Raw genomic sequence first — 8,069 nt, 5'->3', positions numbered from 1 at the left:
GCTATTATAGCTAGAGGGCTGAAATTTTGATATGTTATAGGGGCCATCAAGAGCTTTCCAACGATACCTCATTTTCGAAAATCGGTCAAGCCGTTTAGTCAATATGGCCGCCACAATTTTTCATCGAAAATCGACCATAACTCGAAAACGGCTTGACCGATTTTGATCAACCCGGGGTCAAATGAAAGATCTCAACAAACCCTACAACTCTCTAGAACATCCGAAGTTTCAAAAGTGACCGCTAGGGGGCCAAAAATCAAAAACAAAATTTTCGATGAGTTTTCGATGAATATCTCGAGCATCGCTTTATAGAATTGCTTCATATTTTGATATGTTATAGTTGACTATAATATCTATCACCATGCCAAAAATGAAGAAAATCTATGTAGCCGTTCCGGAGATATCGCGTTTTAAAGTTTACATGTCATATCTTGAGTTGCATAAGTCCAACGCCCCGCGAAGCGGGGCGTTTTATATACACATATAAAATAAAATAAAATAAAATATATATAAATGCATAGATATATACATTATATATATACATATAAAAATGCAAAGATAAATATATATAAACTGCAAAGATAAAAATTAAATATAGCATGGATGGAACAGTATAAAGCGAAAGAACGGTAAGTAAAACTTACGGGCTGTGATTCTTTCTTTGTCAGTGAAATGTGAAATTGACGGAAAATTGAGGATGGGCAAATTTTGAGGAAGGCTTTCTCGCGTACCGAATCACAGCCAACGCCCACGATTAAGGCTTCTCACAAATTATCTGCGCGTTGGCTGTGATTCGGTGCGCGAGAAAGCCTTCCTCAAAATTTGCCCATCCTCAATTTTCCGTCAATTTCACATTTCACTGACAAAGAAAGAATCACAGCCCGTAAGTTTTACTTACCGTTCTTTCGCTTTATACTGTTCCATCCATGCTATTTTAAATGGAGAATAACATAAATTCATTAAAAAAAAATTTCACCTTATCTCTTAAGTTGAGATTGATGAATTAAATAATTACGAATTAAATATGATTACTGGAAGCATTTTTTAAAATAAATGTTTCATAATATAAATTTAAAAATTTTCTCTTAATTACATTGGAAAATTTTAATTTCTCTTTTTATTTTAGAAGAAAAAATTATTGTTAATTCCATCTCGTAATACGAAAGACAGTTATTTTTGCGTAAAAAAGATATTAAAATCAACCTATTATTCAAAAGGAAATCAAGAACTATAATCTAAAGGTTTGTTGAAAATAGTTAAAGTTCCTCCAGACATAAACGAAAATTCACTAAAAATATAATTTTATGATTCACAAAGCGGGTGTTTTTCTTGTTTATGAAATAAATTTATGATTCATTAACCTATATAGATAAGGTCGTAAAATTGAAAACAATTTTCGTCACTACTCTGGAAGATGGTCGGTGAATTTAAGCTTATCAATTTTGTAGTTGCCAGGTGCCCAAAAATTGCCCAAAATCACTCAATACTACCATGATTCTCAAAGGCACATTTATTTATAAGGTCATGGCAGTGAAAAGATCAGTTGACTTCATTGAAGGTTTATCTGGCCCTTGAGTTTTTTTTTATCTGTTTCTTTTTTTGGTTTTAGCGCCTTGACTCCGCTAATCGCGCTCTCTTCCATCGATAGGATTCATCGGATAGATGAGGTTCAATTAATTAATCATTCGAGGAGACTCTTTGTCTAAAATAGTCCTATTGTTATATATCGTCAGAAAGCATTTGGCGGTGTATTTGTCTCAAAAGCGCTCTTGGCAACAAGAAGGATTTTCGCTCAAGCATTGCCAAACTTAAGACATTATTATCTCATTTTCGTACGACGAAAAAAAAGTCGGGAAAAGCGATAAATCACAAACAATTCGTCTGTGTTCAAATCGGAATGTAAACAAAGGTTTAGTGTGCGATAAAAGGCTATATCAATGGTAAGAAAGATTTCTTCGGGAAGGTTACAGAATGTCTACGACAACTATACTCTTTAAAGCTTTAGCTACTTTTTATTTGCAACTCCATGCTGTGTGGAAAAGTGGTGAAAAGTTTGAATTTTGTGAGGGCGTGAGAGAAAGTTTTTTCCGTCGCACATTTCCACGAGGAAAAAGGCGGCAATAAATCTACCGTGTGAGAAACTGTCGTTTCCAATCGATTATCTCCGTGACGGGTGCCTTTATTGACCACTTAATAGGGGGATGGTTTAGTGTATGCATACATGTATACACATATAAACAGATAAAGAAAATTGTTTGTTTTTATGTTTTCATTTTCGGTCTTGTGTGCTGCCGTGGTGCGTAAAAATCTCATATAGACTTTGCGTCAATCACTTGGTGTATGACAATTTTATTAAAAAAGGATCATGACGTGGGACAATGATAACCCTTTCACTGTCGCCACACAATTTCTCTGGTATTCATAATTTATAAGAGAATGAGGGAGGCAAGCTAAATTTTTTTATTTTTTAATCCACTCCCAAAAACCTTCGTCCAGAATCTTGGAATTTGAGAGCTGAAAGCTCCATAGAATTTAGTTAAAATTTCACAAGCACAACATGCCAATTACCAAGAAAGAAGAGCCGTCAACCCTTCACTTTCTTGGTGATTTATAATACACCAAACACAATTTTTTTTTTAGTTGGATTCAATTCTTTTCATCATGAAGTTGAAGAGTTTTCCATTTTTTGGTCATGATAAACCCCTTTAGTTGACAATAACAACAAAAAAACATGTGTGGCGCAATGCGTGAAGTTTATCAACAAATTGATAATTCTCTCTATCGTTTATTTTCAAGCCATAAATTCAACTTCCGTAATGACGCGATTAACATGCAAATTTTCAATTTTAATTACAATTTTTACCAACAAAGCTTTGATTTAAAAATTATAAAAAAAAAACTTGAAAGCATCCTCTATTAATTTCTTCTACATGGTCATGCAGGTCAAAGTGATTAAAAATTAAACACCATAAAATAGAGGGGGAAAACTTATGAAAATTAATAGAGGTCATCTTCCTTTTTTTTTCCTGAGTGAGCTGGAAAAACCTTGCTGTGAGCTTTCATCCACATTCAGTGCTTTTAATGGTGTATCGTCGCTATGGGGTGCTTAATTTTCTCTCATCATCTCCACTCAATTTATCTTTATGAGATTTAAAATAAAAAACCATTGTTTATTTCACATTTAGTCCCCCATTTTCCTGGTGTTTTGATGGACCAGTGACTCTATAATTTATTTGGGTTGCCGGGCTGAAGCCCACAACTTTTGAGTCTCTCCATCTTATCACGCTACGATGCTGTGGGACCCATACAAAAAAATATACCAAACAAGCACTTAGAATGTCTATGACCGCAATTGTATTGAACCTGAACTATACAGAAGCGGCTTGAACATGCCACACATTGCACAAAAGCTCGCCTCAAACTTTTCCTGCTGCGGTGAACTTTGAAAGTTTTATTCACACCACTTTCTACACCCCAAGAACTTTTCCTTATATCAGAAATGAGTTAAAAACTATTTCCTTAATATATGTACACATATATGTATGAATATATAATGTACAATTAAAGGTATTTCAATATTCACATTTCTTACATACCTATACAATACATACATATAATTTTATTATAAGGATTATGTACAATATAACTTATTAAATTATATCAAACATAAATCATAACTCTTCAGAGCCAGTTCAAATAATGTTTAAATTACATCAAAATATTTCGAAATAAAATCCAACGAAACGAACACTTAATTAAAATGACATTTTTCTCATGCATTTGTCCTAAACTATATTTGGTCACGAACTTTCCAACCATCGATTCTGTGAAAAATATTGAGGAATATATAGGTAATAGGAAGAAATTGATAAGTGGTTTTTTAGTACGTGATGCGGATTTAGTTGCAAGTCCCCACACAAGAGATATATGGGAGTGTTTTGAGGCAATCTGTGTCACTTTTTATCCCGTCATTTTATCCTTTCAGGATAAATGCAAGTCTTGAGGGGAAAATCTGTCTGGAAACTGGAATTTTTGAGAAGAAAAGATTTCTATTGCACGGTATTGCATTTTTCTACGTGATATTGTGTACTTAAGCGCTTTTCTGCCCATAGAACAACGCAGCACCGGGAAATACAATACGACATACTAGATATATAATTTCTTAAACTAAGAAAGAGGTGCTGTCTTCCGGGGAGCTTTGTGCTAAAATGTAATAAGACGCTGGAACATCTGTCGAAATGAGAGATTACGATAAGCCATTAAGTATTCTCTAATTACAACACTTAATGGTCAGCAATAATTTATGGGGAAAGCATTTACACCCCTTTTATCTGGTTACAAAATATCGCTATTGAGATGAAATTGGAATTTATACAATTAAAATATAGGTATATATATGTATATACGTACATATGTATATACAAGAACGGGGCATTCATAGAATTTTTAATGGGAGTTCGATAAATTGAGTTTGCCATTCCTCAAATTTATTAGCCACCCTTATTCAGTGGATATGGAAGGTATTTGTTAAATAGAGAATTTACCTTCAACCATCGTAATTTCTCTATTTAATATAGGAAATGACTTTCATTGCTTGCACGCGTCAGATTAATGATAAATGGTGTGGTCGTATAACTTTTACAAAAAAAAAATGAAAAATAAAAACATTTTCTGATTAACCATCAAATTCCTCAATGACGCAATTTGCAATCATCATACGGCACAGACGCTAAACTATTTAGTATTTGCCTCTTGAACTGATAACAGTTCTACGTATCAATTAAATTGAAGAACTATCCAAAGATCAATGGACTGTTAAAAATATTCTATGGCATTTGCGAAATAGGGCAAATTTCAAGAGCTGTTGATGTTCAAAGTAAGTCATAAGAGGTATTTGTTATTAAACTAATAGACTCTCATACTCTCATGAACTTTTTGACTTTATTATGTAAATTATACTCGAAAAAAAAATGAACAGAATCATTCATCTGGATGATTTTTCTTTTTCTCCCTACACTCGCCCCAAAGAAAGTTTTCAAGTGGCTTTTCAAGAAGTAAAAAAGACGTATGAAAAATAAAGAGAGAATTTAAAATAAAAAAAGCCCTCCCCGGCGGGGAATCGAACCCCGGTCTCCCGCGTGACAGGCGGGGATACTGACCACTATACTACCGAGGACTTGATATTCATCTGCCTGCTAAACACATTCTGGCGGATTAGCAATAAAATCAATAGAATGCGTGCAAAATGCAAAGGTCAGTTATTTTAGGTATTTTACGCAATTTTCACTTGATTAAGAACATTAAAGCAATACATTTACATTTGGGTTGAATGAAAATGCCATATGACTTGGTTATTTATAGATTCCATTCACAATTTGTATATAAATTTAGAACGCCTACAGAGAGTTGAGAGCTGCGAGATGATATTAGATACAAAATTTTGGGAATTTACTAACATATTGAAGAGTATTTAAATTGTTATTTGATATCAATTATCTTTTTAGAAGAAACATTAAAACTTTGCAAACTGCAGCTTTATTTTAATTAAAAAGCATTTTAAGTATTTTATGTAGAGTAGATAATGAATTTCAGAAAATAATGAATATTTTGTGCACAAAATTTCTCTACTTTTGTGTACCCTGGAGGTATTAGTTAGAAAGCATGGTTGAAATTTAAGAAAAAGTTTAATGAGGTAAAACTGATTGAAAAACTTTTCATCTTCATTTTCTTATAGCATTCGCGATGAGCGTTTTTGCCTTTTATTTTCTATCCAAATTTGATATTTTCAATATATTTCAAGCTCCTAATGATTTCCCAAATAAGGTTCATTAATTCTTATTCTATGGCATTATATGGGAATTTATGATGGAGAGAGCGTGATGCAAATTTTCTCTGCTGCCTTTTGAATGCTTCAAATCTTCTCTTTCGCACATACTCCGGCATTCTTTGGCGAAGCATGTATCACAATTTGTTTGCGGAAATTACAGTCTCCGTACACGACATTAAACATTCAAGAAACTCCTCACAGTGTGTGGTGTCTCTTGGATGTCTTACACTGTACATCGTGAAAATGCTAAAGGAGCCATTTTCCACCAATCCTGCGAGACTTTTATCGCACAGTATGATGATAGCATCGCGCCAGAATTTCGCTTCTCCACCCCAGGCACACCCAGCACTTTTGATGAGATTTCCGTACAGGGAGGAACAGGCCAAAAACTACTATATGTGTGCACAGTAGTTGGTTGTCATTCATTCCGGCGACGGCGGCCTCCTTCAGCAATTACTGCTAAGTGCAGAGGAGATTGCGGCGTGTCTAGCGACTCGAGGAACTAACATCTCATCCCACTGCCACTCGGCTTGCGGTTGAATTGGCAATGAAAAGCACACAAACTCGTGATACCATCGCCCTATTCATCCAAAGAGCCCCCATGACCCTACCCACAGCATCATAAATTAAGCATCCTCGTCCTCCAACGTATCCAAATACCATCGTATGGTGTGTCGAATTAATTTTATAGGACCTAGACGGGAACACTATAGAGCGACCTTTTGCTTCGTGTTACTTACAATCGTTCGTCTTTCGATGCCACCACAAACGACTTGCGTAATTGCGATAATGAGTTTGCACCATATTCACGACCTTTCATACGAATAAGAAAAAAGAGATATAGCTCCCTGCAAATATAGGTTTTAAAGGTGAAGTATTAGTAATTTTTTTTTAATATTCCTCTTTTTATCCTCTATTAAATCTTATAAAATTTTGGTTATATTTAGTTTTAATTACGTCTACCTGAATAGAATTAAGTCCAAGTTATATTAATATAAATATTATTAATGAAAGTACATCTTAATTAAAAAAAATATGAAACCAATATCTGTAAAATTCGTTAAACAAAGTAATTAATAATAGAATACATAATACAAAAAATTATTTCTTAAGACTCTTTGTGGTAAAACATTTTAAAATAATTTAATTTTCTTTGTGAATATTTTCACTGAAAATGAAATAGAAACACCCAAGAACACCTTGGAGACGTTTTACATTTTCCAACTTTATCTTTTCCTTATTTTTCCTTTCTTCTTGCCAAGAAATTTAAATTCCATGCAATGAATCATATTATTTGTGAGGATTCACATGGGAGATGAAAAGTAAGGAACTGTGTAACAATGAAAGGAACTTCACTGTGTTTTTCCACATTTCATAGTACAAATCCAGGTGGAATGAACAAAAAAACTACCGATGACCGACAGTGTTTTTTATCACCCACCCATAAAAAGAAGCAAAAGACGAAGAGAATATGTATGTATTTCACAGATGCTAGGATTTCCAAAAGTTGGCCATATTCCAGAATTTTATACCTTAGCACATGAAATTCTTTTGTACGGAGGAAAAGACTGAAAAAATTAAGTTTCGCCAGCCATTCAAGCTATTTTAAAGCCATACGTTGTAGTAAATTTCCACATTTGATTAATATTTTAGTGCTTACCAAGCACGTTTCCCCACATGGATTCTCATGTAAGTACTCCCTGTGAACTCCCTGATATGGTACACCTTTTATTCCTCCCCATGCGGTGAAAATTATGCAGAAATGGAAAAAAAGTTTTCAGGTAAAAGGGAATTGATTACTCGGTGCAAAAAACGCACAATTTACAATGCATATTTTTTTGGTAAGCTCATGCAAGTTATGATGGGCATTTGTAATGCAAAGATATTTATATTAATTTTATGAAAGTACTGAAAGTATAATGCTTGAAATAATCTACTATAGCTTCCTTATCTCATTCCAGTAATCTTATAAAGGAGCAAATATTTTTAAAATACATTTCTCTGCTCCAATATTTTCTCTTCTTGTCAATATAATTCTTTGTATTTATTAGGGGGAAATGGGGCAATTTGTTAGTTTTTTGAGAGAAACATTTTCCTGATTTTCCTGAAAATATTTGAGTATTCTCATGACGACTATCTTATAGGAAATTTTCCGGGCTACAACTTTGTCTCAGACGATTTTTCTCTATCTCAACGGGAAAATGCATTTTCAGGCCATTTTCCAAACCCTTGCACATTTGCC

At 33.8% G+C, this 8,069-nt stretch overlaps 1 non-coding gene across 1 annotated transcript; it reads right to left on the bottom strand.

Moving 5' to 3' along the window:
- Positions 1 to 5,104: 5,104 nt before the first annotated feature.
- Positions 5,105 to 5,176, bottom strand: Trnad-guc (transfer RNA aspartic acid (anticodon GUC)). Its single transcript has one exon. It is a non-coding gene; the product is annotated as a tRNA-Asp (tRNA).
- Between the last annotated feature and the right edge of the window lie 2,893 nt (positions 5,177 to 8,069).

This window comes from Lutzomyia longipalpis, chromosome 1 (assembly GCF_024334085.1).
Source record: "Lutzomyia longipalpis isolate SR_M1_2022 chromosome 1, ASM2433408v1".
Lineage (NCBI taxonomy): Eukaryota > Metazoa > Arthropoda > Insecta > Diptera > Psychodidae > Lutzomyia > Lutzomyia longipalpis.
The sequence above is the reverse complement of the archived record's forward strand: the minus strand, read 5'-3'. Positions and strand labels throughout refer to the sequence as shown.